The 21282-nt window shown below is 39.7% G+C and overlaps 1 protein-coding gene across 5 annotated transcripts in view; it reads right to left on the bottom strand.

Annotated features, from left to right (window-relative positions):
* Positions 1 to 21282, bottom strand: part of NR5A2 (nuclear receptor subfamily 5 group A member 2) — a 144416-nt gene that overhangs the window by 67359 nt on the left and 55775 nt on the right. The window lies entirely within an intron of this gene.

Genomic DNA, 21282 nt, shown 5'->3' with positions numbered 1-21282 from the left:
ATCCTTCCTATAAACAGAAATACTTATGGTAGCATTTGCTGCATTAGGGCATGTTAAAATTGAAAACTGACTTTTCCCAGTCTTTTCTTTTAAGATGTTGAGGACACATTTCCAAATAAGGATGCATTTTCAAAAATCTCATGTCCAGAAATAGGATGAGGTGTATAATTTCCAGACCTTATTCCTGACTCTGTGCCCCTTTGCATGTGTGTGGGTGCGGGTAGGAGTGTGTGAAAACAGGCAGACTGCCAAGGAAGGAGTGGGCTTCTCTTTCCCGTATCCCCTAACAATTTCTTGCTAAGGGACTAGATATTCTCTAGCAAACCCCCTTTGTCTACTGCTGCATATGTCCAGAGGCAGTAAAGAGATGGATTAAGCTTTTAAAATCTGCATATTTCCTGGCTCCTCTGTTTATTTTGCAGTTGCAGGGGTAGGTAAGTTTGAGCATTTCTATTTCCCATGCGCAAGCACTTTATTTTTTGTTTTGTATCTTGTACTGTCCATGTCATCACGTGCTCCTTTCCCTCTAACAGAAGAATCTCTATCATATAATCTCCCTGTATTTATCTCAGTGCCCTCCTGAAGACAGGGACAAACTCTTAAGCTGCAGCTTCTGCAACACCTACATAGGGCCTGGCGTAAATGAGGCGCTTAATAAATGCTTGTTAAGTGAAAGAACCAATGACCATATTGCCTTCACTTCCACAATTTTCTTTTACTTGTGTGTAAATCTGGTAGTTGGCCCACAATATAAGCGAGCAGCTCATATGTTCAATGTATGCAGAATGAATGACACATCCTCACACAGTAGTAAATGCGCCACCAGCCTGCAAGGGACCCTTCCCACATGCGCGCCACAGGTCTGCCCCCCAAGCTGGCCCTTGGCAAAGACTTCACGACTGACTACAATTTTAACACCCCCTCCTGAGCAATTGACTCCTTGTATCAACACTCTCTGAGAAGGTTTTCCATGCCAACATTCCATTTCATTATTTTTTTCCATAATGGATTATGTGATATTTTATGTTATCTTGAAATTGGTGAGTGTGCAGCTTCACTGGCTTTGGATGACATCATTTTTTTGCAGCTCCGTGAATAAAAGGACAGGGTAAATGTGATGATCAGCTTCTTCCTTACCTTTAGATAAGAAAGGTTGGCAAATTTGAGGATATCTTTCTTTGGAAAACATTTATCGGTGAGGCTAGGAAAGGGAAAAATGTAGCCTACTGATTTTGAGTAAATTCTCCAGGTTTTAATGCCCTCAATGAATCAATTTAGGGTAGCATTTAGGGAGCTCAGGTGGGGGGCTGCAGAGTATAATTTCCATTATTTATTGAAATCTTTCACTAGTTGGCAATACCACCTCATATAATCCTGTCTTATCAGCTGTGATAAAAGGGAAGACTTATCTCAGAAATGTTAGTTACTCATCAGAGAAACTATTTATATCGGTATTATAGATGAGAGTGTAAAGTAATACAATCCTCGTATTGTTACGAAGCACAACTTCCCACCATCCAGAATGTTAATCATTAAAAACTGGTATTTCTCAGAAGAACAGTGAATCTGGCAAACAATTAGAAGAAAAATGTGTAGATCTTTCTCAAGCCCATATTTACCTTCAAGAAACTTTTCTGCTGTGTTCCCACCCCCATTTGCCTTTTAACAGTCCAGCACCTGAGTTGTTATTTCCCTCTTTCAGAAGCATTCTAAAATTAACATCATGAATCACGGACTGTGATTAAGCTTTAAGAAAGATATTTTTACAAAAACGTTTTACTGAAAAGGACTAATTGTTTAATGTGTACGTAAGCCCATGTCTCAAGTCAGATAATTAAGTTTGTATGTACAGGTCTTGTATTAGAAACTTGAGGAAAAACAGAAGTGACTAAGACATAGTAGTTTCTCTCAAAAAACTCATACTCTCAATAAATTTAGTTTGAAATGCCAGTGATCAATGAAAGGGAGAGGAAAGGGGTATGGTATGAATAAATTTTTTTCTGTTTTCATTTTATTTCTTTTTCTGAATAGATGCAAATGTTCCAAGAAAGAAAAAAAAAAAAACTAAACTCATACTCTCATGATAGGAGACAGACTTATAAATCCGTTATTTTATTTCCACGTGAGATTTGCCAGAACAAATATGTACAAGAAGCCCTGGTAGCATTGTAATCTACTCCATTTCTTGGGGAAGACTGCTGCAGGTTAGGGAAGTTTCTTGGAGAAAGGTGTGTTTAAAGTAGGCTGTAAAGTTGCAAGATCACTTAATAAACTTTCTTTTTTTTTTCTCAGTGACTTCTGTTAGAACAACTCTTGGAACAAAGTATAATTTTTTTTTCATTTTTTTTTTTTCATTTTTATTTTTTTACATGGGCAGGCACCGGGAATTGAACCCGGGTCCTCTGGCCCGGCAGGCAAGCATTCTTGCCTGCTGAGCCACCGTGGCCCGCCCCAAAGTATAATTTTTTAAAAGATCAAAATGATGTGATGATTCTACGGATTGTTTATCTACAAACAAAATTTAGCTATTGTTTCATTTTTTTTTTCCTAATTAAAAAAAGAAAAAAAAAGTCCCTGGAGGTGTGTGTCCATTTCATTATATTTCCTTTTATGACAATGATGACATTCGTAAAGATATATTCAGAAGCAGGGGCAGAAACTCAAAACCAAAGAAAATCAAAATTAGTTTAACAAGTGTTCACGAGAACCCGTTCTGGGCAAGGCCTGTGCATATAGGGAGACATACAACTGCTTTAATCCTTACTGTTTTTATAAAGAACACTGATTATCTGTAACCCCTATAATAAACTGCTACAAAGTCCAAGAAAAAATGATTTCACACTAACAATGATTAAACAAGCACTGAAAACAATAATGTGCAAGAGAAAAAAACAGCCAGCAAAACTCCCTCAGTCAATTGTTGCAACACCCAATAGATTTATAGCCATAAATTCTTCACTGCTCTGAGATAACTGGAGGTAATCCCAGTGTACTTTCTAATTAGGTTACTGTGGTTTCACAATACAAAGACCTGTCTGTCAACACTTAGCCAGGGAAGTATTCTGGCCTCTTTCTATACATGCTTCTCCAGGGGAGCAACAGAGGATCCCCACCCCTCTGGAATCTAAACTCTCTTTCAGGTGAGGGAAACAGGAGGCAGAGGACCTTAATTGCATGACACCTGTTCTCTCCTTTCCATTCCCACCAAACCCTTCTCGTCCAAACTAATTCTACCTCCCACCTAGGTCATGAACAACTCAACGTGGGTTTGAGAATTCAGGACTGTCTGTGTGTTTCTCCCTCTTGCTCTAATCCATCATATCGACAGTTATGAGAAGTTATTTGATATTATCCATGCTATTCCTCTGGGCAGGAACATGCTGGCATTCCCAATTCTCCTCCAAGTTCCCTACACCTACCCTGTTTACCCTGGTGTGCCATGGAAACATTATCACATTCCATGTGAGCCAAGTAATGAAAAAGCTGGAGCAGCTTTCCATTAAATGTCTTTTCCCATATCATCAACTGTATATCTTATCACATCTAAGTATGTTAGCAAATGTCACCTATTTGCTATTGGTATCTTGTTCATGAGTTACTCTTACTACTACTCCTACTAGGAAACAAATAATACTCTTGGGCACTGTTCTAAAAGTTTTACATGAAAGAGTGCATTTAATCTTCACAACAGCTCAATGAAGCAGGAACTACTCTGATCCCTATTTAACTAATGAGGAAACTGATGCACAGAGAGTTAAGTAAGAAATAAGTGCTGGAGCAAGGATTTGAAGAGTTTGAGCTCTTAGCCACTCGGCATATACTATTAACCCAACCTAGAAATCTGATACCCTAAGAAATCATTCTAAAGTTGCCTCCTTCAGGAGGTCTTCCCTGATTAGCTCCATCTTGTGCTGGGTCACTCAGACCCTGAGTTTTTATAAACTTTTGTAACAGGTAAGCATGCATTTGTTAACCTGGGCTCTGCAAAGAGTAAGAGTTCAAAACTCGGATGGTCCATGGACTTTGAAATTAAATTGTATATGCTTTATCTGAGGCCAGGCTTTTGAAATCTCCATCCATGAACTGGATGTAAAGGGAGGTAAGTGACTGCCTGACAGCTAACATCCTTAATTTCCAGGAAAGTGGGGCCTCCTCAGTTCTATCCAACTTCCAGTGATCAGGTGTAAAGTGAAAGAGAAGAGGAACATTTGGGAAACAAACACAATAGCTGTCACATAAGTCAGAGGCAACTTTGGTGTTTGGAAATAAGACTGCAGAGTATATGTGAAGGTGAAATACCACTACTGAGGCATATTTCATCACCAGAAAACACAATGCAATTTTAGCCAATTTCTTTATAATTGAAAATTGTAGTGATATTCCCATAATTTGTCAGACCAAAGGACAAATTTCAGCCAGATTTTGCTCCTTCTCTTATTCACATTTCAAAAAGCTTGTTTAAATATCATTAAGTTATGAGCTAACAGTAAGCTCATCATATTTGGGGGCCAAGTAGGAATTTTCACACAGCAGTCCTGGTAGTCTTCTCTGTTCCTTAAGTTTCCACATACTGCCGCACATAATTCACACGAGTTGGTTAAGGTAGGCACTAAAAGGGAATGAGACTGTTTGTACTTGTGGCTTATGGAATCAATCACTTTCTACTGCTTGAGTCAGTGTCTGCACATATGTAAAAGGATGGGAAGAAAAGGAGGTCTCTGGCACACACGGGTTAGCTCTGCCCATATTTCCCTAAGAATTGCCTATGAAGTGATGATTCAGTCAGCGTGAGAGGGATGATTCTCTCATGAGGTAGTTCACTGCAAATTTTAAAAACATAGGAATTAGCAGATTGATGAGCTTCGTGGCTAACCCAGCCTCAGATTTTGTCAGAGACAGCTGCAAAGGATGGTTTGTACAAGGGTGTGGTTTATCTAGCAGTCATTTATCTTGGCAAATTATGGATATATCCCAATCAGCAATAAATCTAGTGCTGGAATGAAGCTAAGATCTGGTTCTCATCCACAAAGAACTTACAAATGAATTGATCAACAAGACAACCCCCTGCAAAATAATTAATATACAAAGGAGCATATAAATTGCCAAATATCTAAATAAATACATATGAAAGTATAAAAATATATATGCCTCATCTTAAAAAATATTTGAAGCAGTTTACAGCAGTTTACATGTAAGTGCAATAAAAAAAATTGAATAACAAAACAAATGAGGAAATAGATATAAAGGGAAAATAAAAGTAAGGAAATCAGCTTAAGATAAAAATAGTTAGGTCCCCAAAATAAACTCCTTAAGGATTATTTCAGTTATTAGAAATTGACTACAAATTTGGTTTCCTATAGCCAGAACACCATTACTAACGTGATTTGTAGTGTACTTTATATAAAATCAACACAGTTACTTGCAAAACAGCTTCTCCTGGAACTGGACTCCTGAGAAAAATTTCTCTGTGGGTTTTCAAAGTAAGATTCTAAATGATGCAGTAAATTAAGCTCTAACAGCATCCTTACAGAAGATACAATATTTAGCTTCATAGAGAGCTTTCTCTTTAATGCCTTCAGTGCAAGCTGATGGCTATGTTAAGAAGTATCAAGATAATCTGTCCTGCAGTCTCACTCACCAGATAATTTTGGGCAAATAACTTAAATCCATTAAACTCTAGTTACTCTGAGTCATTGTTTTCATTACATGAAATGAATGTAAATGTGCCTAGCTCAGTGACTGGCGCATATCAGACATGTTATTAATGATAGTTAAGCCAAATCTAAATAAATAAAAGAAGACAAAATATGAGAGGTGCTAAATGAAGTACAAAGAATACAAATTTAGATGGGGGAGAAGTTGATAAATGCGAAAAGACATATTTTAAGGTTGACCAATGTGAATTATTTTCCAGTGCTTTCTCTGGCGGGGTTATTGTTTAATTATGACAACTACCTGTTTCTTCTTCTCTAATTTAAAAATCTCCTATGTTTATTAAAGCAATGTCCTCACATGTCAGACTTGGCAGATATTACACAAGCCATGAAGATAAAGTCCTTTAAGCAGGATGTATTTTCTTTGGGTTTGCTTGAAACGCCAAAAAGGCATTTGTGACTAAGATTGTATGGTCTCACTAATATGAGCTAATTATAATGAGCAAACTCATAGAGTTAATATCTAGAATATAGGTTACCAGTAGATAGAAGGAGGGTAGAGAGTGGGGAGCTGACACTAGCACATTACCGTGAGTGTAATTAACAGCACTGAATCGTGTGTGTCATTGTGGTTGAAAGGGGAAGTTTAGGGTGGGGCATGTCACCAGAGGGAAAGCTCGAGGATGAACTATGGTCTGCATAGCATAGTGAGCCCTGATGTGGGCGGTGAATATGGTTAATAGTACAAATATAAGAATGTTCTTCTATGAACTAGAACAAATGGATATCACTATTACAAGGCATTAATAATAGGGTGGGATATGGGAAAAAATACACAAATGCAAAAAATGCAAACTATGGACTACAGTTAACACTAATATTTCAGTATTTTCTCATCAGTTATAACAAAGATACCACACCCAGCCTAAGTGTCAATAATTGGGGGGTGGGGGGTGGTATAAGGAGAGGGGGTTTTACCTTTTGGAGCAATGAAAATGTTCTTGAATTGATTGTGGTGATAAATGCACAACTCTGATTATTCTGAGAGTCACTCACTGTACACTTTGGATGGACTGCAAGGTGTGTGAATAAATTGTTTTAAAAAAAGATGGTATGTGTGCTTATGATTTTTATTTTGGTAACAAAGCATGGGGTTATGTTTGAAATTGTCATTCTCCAGACCACGCTTTATAGGCAACAATGTCTCCAGCCACAGGAGAATTCTAGGGATGCAGAGGGTCCATATGGACATCAATGATTAGGGAATAAATGAAGCAAGGTTTTGGCTGCCCTACACCTTATGAAATAGACGCATAATTGAGGTCCTTGGGAGAACAAGGTGGAGAGGAAAGAGAGAAGGTGGGGACACTCTACTGTGCATGCTCTGTAACTCCCTTAAAAAGCTCAATGCAACTTCTTCCCTTGTAGACTGAATTTCAGAGCCAGAAAAATAAAGTTTTGAGAAGCTAAGATGTCCTTGGGTCCTTTTTGGCTGATTGCTGCAATCAGGCAGTTGGCCAAACAAAGGAGGAAAGAACCCAAGTGGCCTAAATATCACTCACCAAAAATACAACAGAAATTAGGGTAGAGGCAAAGGAAATGTCCCCTGGGACCATTCAGTGATGGGAATTCTCTGGATACCTAGGCTCTTGGAGGTATTCCTCTACCCCGTTAACTCAGTGATATGCAGAGAACAGACTTGTCCTTTCAAATAATTTAAATCACCTCTTAAGGTCACGTTGCTAAATGTACCCTGAGTCTATGCCTTTAGAGATACCTAGAAATCTCTCTCTAGAAAGTGGGGGCAATTGAGGATACAGCTACAGGCTTCAAAAGTTTGGCCCCAAAATGCAGAAAGCAAATCATTTTTGCTTTTGCAGAAAGTTTCTCGACAGTGCATATTGGGAAACACTCATTCAAAAAGTGCTCTAAACATAGCATGCTAACATCACTACTAAGTCCCATCTAATATCCTACCTCCTGCACTGTGATCAGCAGTGACCCTTCGCATTACTCAGCTTGAGGGCACCTCATACTATTGCACCCTGAAACCCAACCCTGGTCCTGAGCCCACAGTAGGCACTTGCTTAATTCATGTTTGCTTGATTGGTGCCAAAAAGCCTAGTAACCACCTTCGGGTCAACCTCTTCATTTCACAGTGGAGGAAACGCAGTCTAGGCATGTTTTGGTTCATTGGTTATTCAGGGCACAGAACAGGACGGCACTCTAGGGGTCCTCTTTTCACTCTGTGCTTTTCATAGAGGAATAACCAGCAATCTTCTTATTTCTTCCCTAGAGGGTCTTTTTTGTTTTTTCTTTTTAACATTATGTTGTCCCACTTTTTTTCCCTTCAAGGAAATATGTTAATGATCATTTAACATTTTTTTGTTTCAAACGTAAAGAAATTCGTAATTAGGAAACAGAGTCCTTTGGGAGGTTATAAAAATACAAAAATACAGGTACCAAATGATAGAACCTTGGAATTGTCTGGACTTTTAAAACCCAGGTGGATGTTCTTTCCTATTTTGGGACAACAGTATGAGGGTGACAAGAAGCTCAGCTTTGTGTCCCAACTGAAGCAGGAGTGAGGTTCTAGGTAAGCTAAACTGAAGAGGAAGTAGCCTAAAGAAAAAAAGATTACACTGCTTTTATGTTTTAAAAAATCCACAGATTATTATATGATACAATTAAATAGGGTTTTCTCTTAAGATATGTAGGCAAATAACTTCTTAATCTGATTCTGAGGACTTCTGCCTGGTATACACCTACCTAATGGTGACAGGACGGGTGCAGTAAGGTAGCTGCCCATTCGTTCACAGCAGAAGCAACCACGCCCTGCCCACAGAGGTCTGTGGGAGCCACCTTTCCCCAGTTGTGTTCCATGGCGAAGCATTTGGGGCTCACACCCAAAACTTCTGTCCAGAGCTTCCTCAAGTGATGTCCCTGACTTCTTGGTGTCCAGTGGGTGGGTCCGCACTGAAAGGGCCGGGTAGCCCCTGCCTGGCCTGGCCCCTGTCCAAGAGGTCTCAAAAGAGAACAGAGCCACTCACATAATTACCCTCCCACAAATGCTTGTAGCTTGCAGGGTGGAAGCTCCCCTCCCCTTACCCCCACCTAAGAACCCAACTCCAAGAATGAAATACATGACCTGGAAACACCATTTACCAATTTTGCATGGCACAAATTTTGACCAGTTCCACTTTTTAATTCTCCAGTTCTTGGCAGCAAAGGGGGGAAACATTCTACACAAGTTGGAACGAATATCACATTTTTAGAGCCGCTATCCCTAGCTGTATTGCACTTGTGTGTGAGGAGGGTTTCCCAGGTCCTCTACTTTCATTTGTACCCCAGAACAAGGGTGGAAAACATGCAGCCTATGACCCGCCCCCCTCCCAAAGCACACTCCCCCCTAAGACATGGGACCAGGACTTCATAGGTCGTCTCGGGTCAATTTCTTTATGTGCTCCACATTCCTAGTTAGTTCTTTCCTTATTCACTGTTGGTAAACCATACAACAATTGGGTTTATATCTGAATACAATGATGAAAGATAAAACATAAATCAGTATCTGTGAGAATCTAGTCCTGGCACAGCTATCCTGATACACAGAATACAGGCTCCTGAAACTGTGGCTGAAAAAGTGAGCTGCAAGGTATTGAATTTAATTTTCCCAATTATTCCATCATAAAACAGGAGTAAGCATCCTTTGTATTGAAGGAACTCATCTGTAATGGAAGTGGAGGAGGGGGGTGGGGTGAAACATCTTTAAGAAAAGAGGGTGAGAGCACTGTATTCCTCCTTGTTGCTTCTAGGTTTCATAGGAAGGAATAGCCAATGATTAATTTTATGTTATAAAAAGTGGGCATATTTGTTTGAAGAAATTATTTACATTTTCCACATGTAGAGGCTGCTCTTCTGAGGGAAAATACACTTCAGGGAAAGAGAAACAGTGGTGTGGTTCTCTGTGTTTCTAGAGGTATCCTCATTGCTTCTCACACACATACTGCCCGTATGCACTATTTATACCTGCTCACGCACACCATGACCCTGACAGTTCAATGACACGCTGGTCTACATGGGAGCTGGCTGGCTATTTTGTTGGAGTGGCTAGCTGATTCATGTCAAACAAGAAAGAAATTAAGCCAATTCATTCAGCCAGTTAATTTTTTAATTGATCTGACCAACTGTTTCCAGACTCCAGACTCCAAATCTCAAGAAAGGTTATTATGACACATTAACCATACAACCCAATTTGGTTTTCAGGCAGCTTGTTATACAGCTAATACCCTACTGTATTTGAGTGTTAAGAAAGCAGACTATGGTGTGGTTGGGGTCCCAATAATTGGAGATAAAACATTTGGTAGAAATAAAAATTAACCACCAGCAAAGGATAGGTCAAGTCTACTTAAAATTTAGGCCTTTCCCCCTAAGATCAGGAACAAGACAAGGATGTCCACTATCACCACTATTATTCAACATTGTGTTGGAGGTTCTAGCCAGAGCAATTAGACAAGAAAAAGAAATACAAGGCATCAAAATTGGAAAGGAAGAAGTAAAACTATCACTGTTTGCAGACGATATGATACTATACGTCGAAAACCCGGAAAAATCCACAACAAAACTACTAGAGCTAATAAATGAGTACAGCAAAGTAGCAGGTTACAAGATCAACATTCAAAAATCTGTAGCATTTCTATACACTAGTAATGAACAAGCTGAGGGGGAAATCAAGAAACGAATCCCATTTACAATTGCAACTAAAAGAATAAAATACCTAGGAATAAATTTAACTAAAGAGACAAAAAACCTATATAAAGAAAACTACAAAAAACTGCTAAAAGAAATCACAGAAGACCTAAATAGATGGAAGGGCATACCGTGTTCATGGATTGGAAGACTAAATATAGTTAAGATGTCAATCCTACCTAAATTGATTTACAGATTCAATGCAATACCAATCAAAATCCCAACAACTTATTTTTCAGAAATAGAAAAACCAATAAGCAAATTTATCTGGAAAGGCAGGGTGCCCCGAATTGCTAAAAACATCTTGAGGGAAAAAAAACGAAGCTGGAGGTCTCGCGCTGCCTGACTTTAAGGCATATTATGAAGCCACAGTGGTCAAAACAGCATGGTATTGGCATAAAGATAGATATATCGACCAATGGAATCGAATAGAGTGCTCAGATATAGACCCTCTCATCTATGGACATTTGATCTTTGATAAGGCAGTCAAGCCAACTCACCTGGGACAGAGCAGTCTCTTCAATAAATGGTGCCTAGAGAACTGGATATCCATATGCAAAAGAATGAAAGAAGACCCATCTCTCACACCCTATACAAAAGTTAACTCAAAATGGATCAAAGATCTAAACATTAGGTCTAAGACCATAAAACAGTTAGAGGAAAATGTAGGGAGATATCTTATGGATCTTACAACTGGAGGCGGTTTTATGGACCTTAAACCTAAAGCAAGAGCACTGAAGAAGGAAATAAATAAATGGGAACTCCTCAAAATTAAACACTTTTGTGCATCAAAGAACTTCATCAAGAAAGTAGAAAGACAGCCTTCACAATGGGAGACAATATTTGGAAATGATATATCAGATAAAGGTCTAGTATCCAGAATTTATAAAGAGATTGTTCATCTCAACAACAAAAAGACAGCCAATCCAATTACAAAATGGGAGAAAGACTTGAACAGACACCTCTCAGAAGAGGAAATACGGATGGCCAAGAGGCACATGAAGAGATGCTCAATGTCCCTGGCCATTAGAGAAATGCAAATCAAAACCACAATGAGATATCATCTCACACCCACCAGAATGGCCATTATCAACAAAACAGAAAATGACAAGTGCTGGAGAGGATGCAGAGAAAGAGGCACACTTATCCACTGTTGGTGGGAATGTCAAAGGGTGCAACCACTGTGGAAGGCAGTTTGGCGGTTCCTCAAAAAGCTGAATATAGAATTGCCATACGACCCAGCAATACCATTGCTAGGTATCTACTCAAAGGACTTAAGGGCAAAGACACAAACGGACATTTGCACACCAATGTTTATAGCAGCATTATTTACAATTGCAAAGAGATGGAAACAGCCAAAATCTCCATCAACAGAAGAGTGGCTAAACAAACTGTGGTATATACATACGATGGAATATTATGCAGCTTTAAGACAAGATAAACTTATGAACCATGTAATAACATGGATGGACCTAGAGAATATTATGCTGAGTGAATCCAGCCAAAAACTAAAGGACAAATACTGTATGGTCCCACTGATGTGAACGGACATTCGAGAATAAACTTGAAATATGTCATTGGTAACAGAGTTCAGCAGGAGTTAGAAACAGGGTAAGACAATGGGTAATTGAAGCTGAAGGGATACAGACTGTGCAACAGGATTAGATACAAAAACTCAAAAATGGACAGCACATAATACCTAATTGTAAAGTAATCATGTTAAAACACTGAATGAAGCTGCATCTGAGCTATAGGTTTTTGTTTTGTTTTGTTTTGATTTTACTATTATTACTCTTATTTTTTTCTCTATATTAACATTCTATATCTTTTTCGGTTATGTTGCTAGTTCTTCTAAACCAATGCAAATGTACTAAGAAATGATGATCATGCATCTATGTGATGATGTTAAGAATTAGTGATTGCATGTGTAGAATGGTATGATCTCTAAATGTTGGGTTAATTTCTTTTTTTCCATTAATTAAAAAAAAAAAAAGAGAAGGGATAATTGGAGATGAAGGGATACAGACTGTACAACGGGACTGGATATAAAAACTCAGAAATGGACAGCACAATACTACCCAATTGTAATGCAATTATGTTAAAACACTGAATGAAGCTGCATGTGAGGTATAGGTTTTTTGTTTTTGTTTTTTTTGTTTTTTTTTCTTTCTATTATTGTTTTAATTCTTATTCTGTTGTCTTTTTATTTCTTTTTCTAAATCGATGCAAATGTACTAAGAAATGATGAATATGCAACTATGTGATGTTATTAAGAATTACTGATTGTACATGTAGATTGGAATGATTTCTAATTGTTTTGTTAATTCTTTTTTTAATTAATAAAAAAAAAGTAAATAAATAAACACACCAAAAAAAAAAAAAAAAGTCAAGGCAAAAAACATAGGATAATTCAAAGATGGTTACTTTATGTGGGTGAAATAAAGTTAAGGCAGCTGTCAACCCTTATATATTAAATAGCATAGTTGCAAGATGAATAAAATAAAATTTGAATAAGGAAAAAAAAAAAAAATTAGGCCTAAGAGTCACCCCCAAGAGAGCCTCTTTTGTTGCTCAGATGTGGCCCCTCTCTCCAGCCAACACAACAAGCAAACTCACCACCCTCCCCTGTCTACATGGGACATGACTCCCAGGGGTGTGGACCTTCCTGGCAACATGGGACAGAAATCCTGGAATGAGCTGAGACTCAGCATCAAGGGATTGAGAAAACCTTTTTGACCAAAAGGGGGAAGAGGGAAATGAGACAAAGTGTCAATGGCTGAAAGATTCCAAACAGAGTCGAGAGGTTATCCTGGAGGTTACTCTTATGCATCAAGTAGATATCATCTTGTTATTCAAGATGTTATGGAGAGGCTGGAGGGAAGTGCCTGAAAATGTAGAGCTGTGTTCCAGTAGCCATGTTTCTTGAGGAGGATTGAATAATGATACAGCTGTCACAATGTGACTGTGATTGTGAAAACCTTGTGTCTGATGCTCCTTTTATCTACCTTGTCAACAAAGGAGTAGAACATATGGAATAAAAATAAATAATAGGGGGGAAAAAATGAACCACCAACTGAGCATATTTTAAAAAACAATTAATTTGTCACATGTCCCTGTCTTAATAATGTTGGCCAATACACACAAGTTAGAAAGCAAATGTTTCCAGGCTCATCATGTAGCATGTTCCCTTTTGTTTTTTTTTGTGACCACTTAGGATGCTTCCCTGCCAAATTATTTAAAAATCTTTCTTATGAAGCTGCGGGATTTTTCTTTAGAGGATATCAAATAATAACAACCCTGTCATAAGTTAGAGTATCTAACAATCTGCCACCAATGCAGGATCCAGTGCAATGCCTGGCCTGCAGTAGATGCTCAAGGTTAGTTGAATTTGTGCAGCCCCATTCCAAACCAGTTCTCCCCATGTCCCAGTCCTTTTTTTTTTTTTAAACATGGGCAGGTACCGGGAATCGAACCAGGGTCCTCTGGCATGGCAGGCGAGAACTCTGCCTGCTGAGCCATCGTGGCCCACCCGTCCCATTTCATTTTGAACTGCCTGCTGGGTTTTCACCAGTGGTGGAAACAGCAGATCAGACTGAGTACTTTGAGGTCTCGTTGTTATTTCAGTTGCTCAAAGGAGCTGAGAGTCTGGCTGTGGGGTAAATGCTCTTCCTTACTGTGATCATCTGCCTTCACAGAGGTGGGGGACATGAGAGGTGCATTCTAAGATGTGGAAACTTACTAAGACGGATAGTCTACATGTTATTTTATAATACAGTCCTTTATGTTGTTTTCTAGGTGAGGACTCTAGAAGAACACTACACTTTACAGACTTCTTTTAATGACCAGTAAATCTAACTCTTAATCCATACAGCACCAGTGATTCTACAGTTAGATGGTTACGTATGCACAGGAATGGCAGCTAGTTCTGACACAAAGGAAGCTGGAGGTTACTCCTGAGCCCTACAGATCACATTGAGCAGCTATCATTTAATTAAGAAATGAACTGTTTTGGTAACATCAATGCTACAGTATAAAGCAAGCCATCTACCTATATTCAGATAAATTTAATCTCTACTTTGAGTGCACATGATTTATGAAAATTACAAAAGGAAGAGCAACTCTATCTAATAGAAAAGCAATCTTATTTCTTTTAAAGCCCCCTTTTTTCCCCCTGAGTAACTGATAAATAAAGATCTTAATTCCTTATACCCTGCTGCTGGCAACCAAAAGGACCACCTAAGTGAGGAAGTAAAAACATCATCTCTTTGCCAGGGGTGGCATCCCCAATAATATCCTCAGCATCAGAAAGCTATCCATCTCCATTCACACGTGAGCTAATCAGTTCAAGGAAGAGAGCGCCAATGAGCTATCAGATCAATAAGGTGAATTGTGGAGATTGATCTCATCCCAGAGTGAGTGCATTAACAAGCTCTTCTGTGTGACCTTTACTCAGTGGTACAAATTAGACTCTACCACAAACCACATTCTTGAAAGGGGACCTCGAGTCTTGGCTTGCTTTTAATAAAGCATATTGCAGGTAGACCGCAAATATGACTAACCAAAAGATATAGCACATCTTTCTTTGCAACCTAGGGAGTCTTGAAGAATTAGTGTCTTACGTAAGAAATTTATGGACAAGAGTTAATGCATTCACTCTGGGATGCGTTCATATGAGATAAAGCATGATTTTTCTCCTGAGGGTATGAATGTTATTTCCAAGCAAGCAGTCCTGTATGAGTTAAACTGTGTCCTCCCACCAAAGATATACTGAAGTCCTAAGCCCAATACCTCAGAAAGTGACTTTATTTGGAAACAGAGTGGGTGCAGATGTAATTAGGGTGAGGTCACATTGGATTGGGTGTGCTCTCAATCCAATGATTGCTGTCCTTATAAAATGAGGAAAAGAGACAGAGACAGAGACACCTGGGAGGAGGATATGTGATGATGGAGGCAGAGACTGGAGCTATGCAACAAGTATGGACCGCTAAGGTTAGTCGCCATCAGCAGAAGCTCAGAAGAGGAGACGAAGGATTCTTCCCTAGAGCTATCAGGGAGAGAAAGAAGTCCTGCTGATACTTTGATTTTGGACTTCTGACCTCCAGAACTGAGAGAGAATAGATATCTATTCTTTTAAGCCACAGAGTCTGTGGTCATTTGTCATGGCAGCCCTAGGAGAAGAGCACATCCTACGAATGACTTCACTTAATTCTCTCTTTAGAGTTCAGGAAGATACAACTGTGCTTGAGACTGGGCTTCTCAAACTTTTACATGCTTACATGCAGCTTCGGGTCTTGTTGAAATTAGATTCTGATTCAGCAGGTCCGGGGCCTTAGATTCTGTGAGTCTAACAAGTTATCAGGTGAGGCCAATGTTGCCAGGACCACAATTTGAATATCAAAGCTCTAGAAAACTCCAGACACACAGTCACCTACACACACCCACACAGCAACATTTTAGGTATAGAAACATGGGAGGGGAACAATGTACTGCAGTGACAAAGTGGAAGAATTTAGGGTCAGACATGTCTGGAGGCAAATCCAAGCTCCAACAGTTGTCATCAGTTCTGTGTGACCACAGGCAAATGGCTTCACCTCCCTAAGCCTTGTGCTGGCATTAATCAGCTTCTAACTCTACTGGCCCTCACCACTCTCATCTTGTTGTGAGGGCTGACTGAGTGGAAGTATCCATAGAACTTAGGCTATGGCCTGGTTTCAATAATTAATAGCTATTAGTAGAGTACATCATAGTTCTTCTATTAAAGTCAGAACTAGTTCCTAACCCTTAGCAAGTATTACAAGTAAATAAGAGTTCAACGTAAATTGACATTCAAAGCAATAACTCCAGGGTTTTTGTTTTTTTAGAAACGTTCTCTGCCCTAATTTTCTCACGTGTCTCAAGGGTAGACCAGAAAGGAACTGCGGCTGTGAGAGAAGCCCTCAATGGTGATTCAAAGTGGTCAAAGCCTAGGGTGGCACCAGATGAGCACAAGGCTGAGGTTCTCAGAAGGCCCGTCATGCTTCGGGGGGGATTTACGGTGACCCCAAACGGGTGCTGGGAGGGGGAGGCGGCTAACATGCGAAGAAAGCCTGTCCCTGCTTATTGGTGTCCTACACATGTCTGTGCTGCCCTCAGGGCTACCCTTGACCATCTCACGCCCCTCTGAGAGAGCAAGTGCACCACCACTGGTAGTCAGAGAAAATCCTGGGGCACTGAGAAGCGCTGCACCTCCCGCCACCACCACCAAGGTGTCTCATCGCTCCGCTTACTCGCCAACTTGAAAATTCCAGTTCAGGAATTTTATTCTGTTGGCATCAAGCTTTAGTCCCTATAAAAAAGTAGGTACCCACAACAAACATTATCTTTACATCTATAGTTCTACAAGTGTGGTCCTGGAGTCCAAAGTTAAAAACTGTTTTCAAACTATACTGAGATGCTATTTGCCCTTTTGATCTTCACCCTCTCATGAGTGTATGGTGAAGCTTTCCAGAGACTTCAGGACCTGAAATGACATCATTACGCTGAGGAAAAGGGTGTAATTTTGTAATTGCCATATGCCCCAGATTTTGTCAGTCCCAATTTCAAATAGTTCCATAACTACACTTACATTTGTCAAATCAATAGCTTTCAGGGCTTAGAAAAAATATATAAAAAGAACTATATGGGACAACCAAATTAATAGGCTGAGCCCTCAATCTTGGGGCTTGCCTCTAAGAAGCTTATCCCCGTAAAGGATAGGCTAAGCTCACTTAAAAGTAGGCCTAAGAGTCACCCCAGAGAACCTCTTTTGTTGTTCAGATGTGGTCTCTTTCTCTCAGCCAACATGGCATGCAAACTCAGTGCCCTCCCCCCTCTACGTGGGACATGACTCCCAGGGGTGTAAACCTCCCTGGCAATGTGGGACAGAAATCCTAGAACGAGCTGGGACTCAGCATCCAGGGATTGAGAAAACCTTCTTGACAAAAAGGGAGAAGAGAGAAATGAGACAAAATAAGTGTTAGTGGCTGAGAGATTTCAAACAGAGTTGAGAGCTTATCCTGGAGGTTATTCTTATGCATTATATAGATATCCCCTTTTCAGTTTATGGTGTATTACAGTGGCTAGAGAGAAGTACCTGAAACTGTAGAGCTGTGTTCCAGTAGCCATGCTTCTTGAAAATGATGTATAATGATATAGCTTTTGCAACATGACTGTGTGATTGTGAAAACCCTCTGTCTGATGCTCCTTTTATCTATAGTATGGACAGATGAGTAAAAAATATGGATAAGAAAGGAACAAATATTAGGGGAAACAAAGGTTAAAATATACTGAGTGATTGAAATACTAGTGGTCAATGAGAGTGGGGTGAGGGGTATGGCATATATGAGTTTTTTTTCTTTTTTCTTTCTTTTGCTGGAGAGATGCAAATGTTCAAAAAAATGATCATGGTGATGAAAACATAACTATGTGATGATCTCGTGAGCCGCTGATTGTAACCATGTCAAGAATGTTTGGATATCAAGAACGTTTGTACGTTTGTTTGTGTTTACATAAAAACATTGGGAAAAAAAAAAAGAAGAAATGACAGAAGTTTTCAGAGCCAGCAGAGAGAGCAGAGACACGGATGTTTGTAGGTACTTAGAGCCCAGCAGATGTTGCTGTGTGTCTTCCCATGAAATGTTAAGCAAACCAGAACCTGGAGAGAGCCGAGAGAAGCCAAGAGATGAAAGCTAGCCCCGGAGAAGCAAAGTGAGGGCTCCCCACAGGAACAGAGGCTGAAAGCAATGGAACCCAGGTACAAAGGACTAAGCAAATGCCAGCCATGTGACTACCCAGCTGACAGAGCTGTTCCTGACCCATTGGCCTTTCTTGAATTAAGGTATCTTTCCGAGGATGTCTTAGTTTGGACAATTTTACAGGCTTAAAACTGTAAACTTGTAACTTGTTAAATTCTTCTTTTGTAAAAAAAAAAAAAACAGAGCTATAGATAAAATGAAATAACAAGTAAAATCCTATGGTAATATAGGGAAGAGGTTGATTATTTCCAGATTGAGCAACTGAGAAAGGTTCCTTAAATTAGTATTTAAGCTCAGGTCTGTAAAAAAAAATGTTGTGAAAGGGTATCTAAGTGAAGCAAACAATTTGAGCAAAAGCACAGAGGTTTGAAGATTGTAAAAAAAATTGGTGTGTTTACAGTGAAGGAGTGAGTCATGGGGTGGGGGATGAAAAGATGGCAATGATGAGACACTGAGTTGGGTTTAACTTTTTCTGTGTGTGCAATGCAAAGTTGGGAATGACACAATCGAATAAGAAAATCTAGGATGAAAACTGGAAGAAAAGTGTTGTTGTATGGGAATACAGGAAGAAAAGATTCCAACCTTGGACAACTAAAAGAAGGCTCTTGGAGGCAACCGACATTTGTGTATTCACCAAGTGCTGAAAATGCTACTGTGGAGTTTGAAAGAAGAGGTATGGCATAATTGAGTTTATTGGTGAAGCCACTAAGAGTGTGTAGAGTGGGGAGGAAAGGGAACCAAGAACAGACATACAGAGAAAAGTATTTAGGGGTCAGGTAGAGGGAGAGGAGCCAGCAAAGGAGAGTTACAAGGAGCTCTTAGAGAGGAAGGCTGAGTAAAGACCAGGAAGTTTGCGTTGGAAGGAATTTCAGGGATGTGGAGATGACAGGGATGTAAAATGGGGAGAGAGGATACAGACGAGGGGATGTGGCCAGTGTCACTGATAGTATTTAAGATTCATGAGAGTCATTTCCCGCAGAGAGGTGGGAGCGCAGCCGCCTTGCTCCCTGGCTTTACAATCCCACCTACACGGTGTTGGCCGTGAAGTGACAGAGAAGAGGAGATAGAACAAACGGGCCATGCTCAGAAATAGAAGGATGGTGATGGGGGCGAGGCACACTTGTAATTTTTAGGAGGAAGGGGAGCCTTGCACATACACCTGGACTGATGTATGTGGGTGGGAAAGATGAAAATGTTAGTGAGGGATGAGAAAACTGGTGGTGAGAAAAAGTGGGGTGAGGCATACAAGAGGGAGAATTAACTGTGAAGAGAAGAGGCTCCTCACCTCCCATAAGAGAAAGAATGGGTCACAAATTCAAAGTACAAATTTCATTCTTTCTCAAGAATAGGGTTTTGCGAGGAGGAGTGTATGTACACGCATGCTGGTGGAGAAGGAGTGTGTGTTGGCACAGTGGATGTCTGTACATTGGATTTATACAGAGAGCACTCAAAAATGAAAACACTACCCTTTCTCTCCTTCCTCTATACTTGAGGTGATAAGGACCAAACAGTTCTCATAGACCCAAGGAAATGGGAAGGAATCACAAGACTTAAGAAAATTGTCTTAGAAAATTCTATTCAGCTGTAGAGGAGATATCAAATGCAAATGAATAGACACAATTTTTGGTTCAAACAATATAATGTTTTGGTCTTCAGTAGGTGTTTCTTTATATTCTGTTCCTGAAATCTAATTCTTGATTTGGCAATGTCGGGATACAAGTTCAGGAACAGCACTTTAGCCTACCTATTCGCAAAGAGAAAATGCGTTGGTACTCATATTTCTATACGTGTGCCCTCCCTTCTTGAGGGTAGAGACCATTTCTAGTTCATCTCTATGCATCCAGGTTCTAACACAGTTCACTTTATAAATACTATCTTACTTCACCATCTAAGATGTGCATGATCCCTCGTTTACAAACGGCGATGCTCAAGTTGAGTTAGGTTCCTTTCCTATGAGTAAACAGCCAGTAAGCGGCAGAGCCCCAGCAAGTTTGAGAGCAAGTTGATTTTAACTCCAAAGCCCACCTTATTTCCCCTTCAGGAGGTCTCTGTTGTGGTAACAGGGAAGTTAGCTCTATCCCTAGTGCCTTGAGCATGCCTAAACATTTGCTGAATTAATCACATGCAGCATCTGGGATTTTTAAGCATCTCTTAAGGAAGTAGGGGATTGACATTTCTTGCACATATACTATCTACCAGGAACTCTAATTTGTCTTAAAGTCATTTAGCCTTCAATAAAACTTCAGAAAGAGGCAGTATTCTTTTACAGATGATGAAACTGAGCCTTAAACAAACTAGGTAAATAACCGAGAACTGGGGAAGGCATGAGCTCATCCATCTCTGAGTGTCTGGCCTTCGGCCCTGGACAGAGCAGCCCTCCCGATAAGCAGTGACCCACGCGGAGCGGCCTCATAGCAGAGCCTGTGCTTCTTGTGACTGTCCCCCATTACCAAGTGTCAACAAGTCAGTTGTGCTGGTACAACGCTGCTTAGAAGGCGGTCCCTGTGACAGAATCCTTAGTAAGTTTGATTTCAGCAGTACTCAACCACACCACTATTTTGTGGCTAGAAAATCTGAATCTTTTAGTAAGTGTATTTCTGTTTTCTTGGTTACATTTTGTATTTGTGGATAGAACACACTGTATTTTTGTTCTGCCAAATTGCTTATTGTTCTCATATTATCGAATCAATGGATTAGAGAGCTTACTACAAAAGGATTGATGCATTTTTAATGAAACTGCATGATATATCTTGTTATTCACTAAGAATAATGGCAGATATGAGGTACACGCCAATAACAGCTTTCTGAATTTATCTGAAAACTGACATAATGGGTCTCATTTAGCTGTAACATAGAAAAACTATTCTTACAGATTCCATCGGGCTCAAAAAATCCATTGCTTATTCATGATTGCCACCCTTCTCTGTGATCTATTCACCTACATGAAGCTCCTAACAATAAACTTACTAAAAATATTGCTATTGTCTCCTGGTTTATTATTGTTTTTGTTTTTTCTTTTTAGACCTCAAGATTCAGAAATGATCACGTACTCACACACAGTACACGGTACACAATACACAGAACCTGGTCTTTCACTATCCAGGGATAAC

The sequence above is a fragment of the Tamandua tetradactyla genome, chromosome 4, assembly GCF_023851605.1.
Source record: "Tamandua tetradactyla isolate mTamTet1 chromosome 4, mTamTet1.pri, whole genome shotgun sequence".
Classification (NCBI taxonomy): Eukaryota; Metazoa; Chordata; class Mammalia; order Pilosa; family Myrmecophagidae; genus Tamandua; species Tamandua tetradactyla.
Note: the sequence above shows the minus strand (reverse complement) of the source record. Positions and strands in the feature narration are given on the sequence as shown.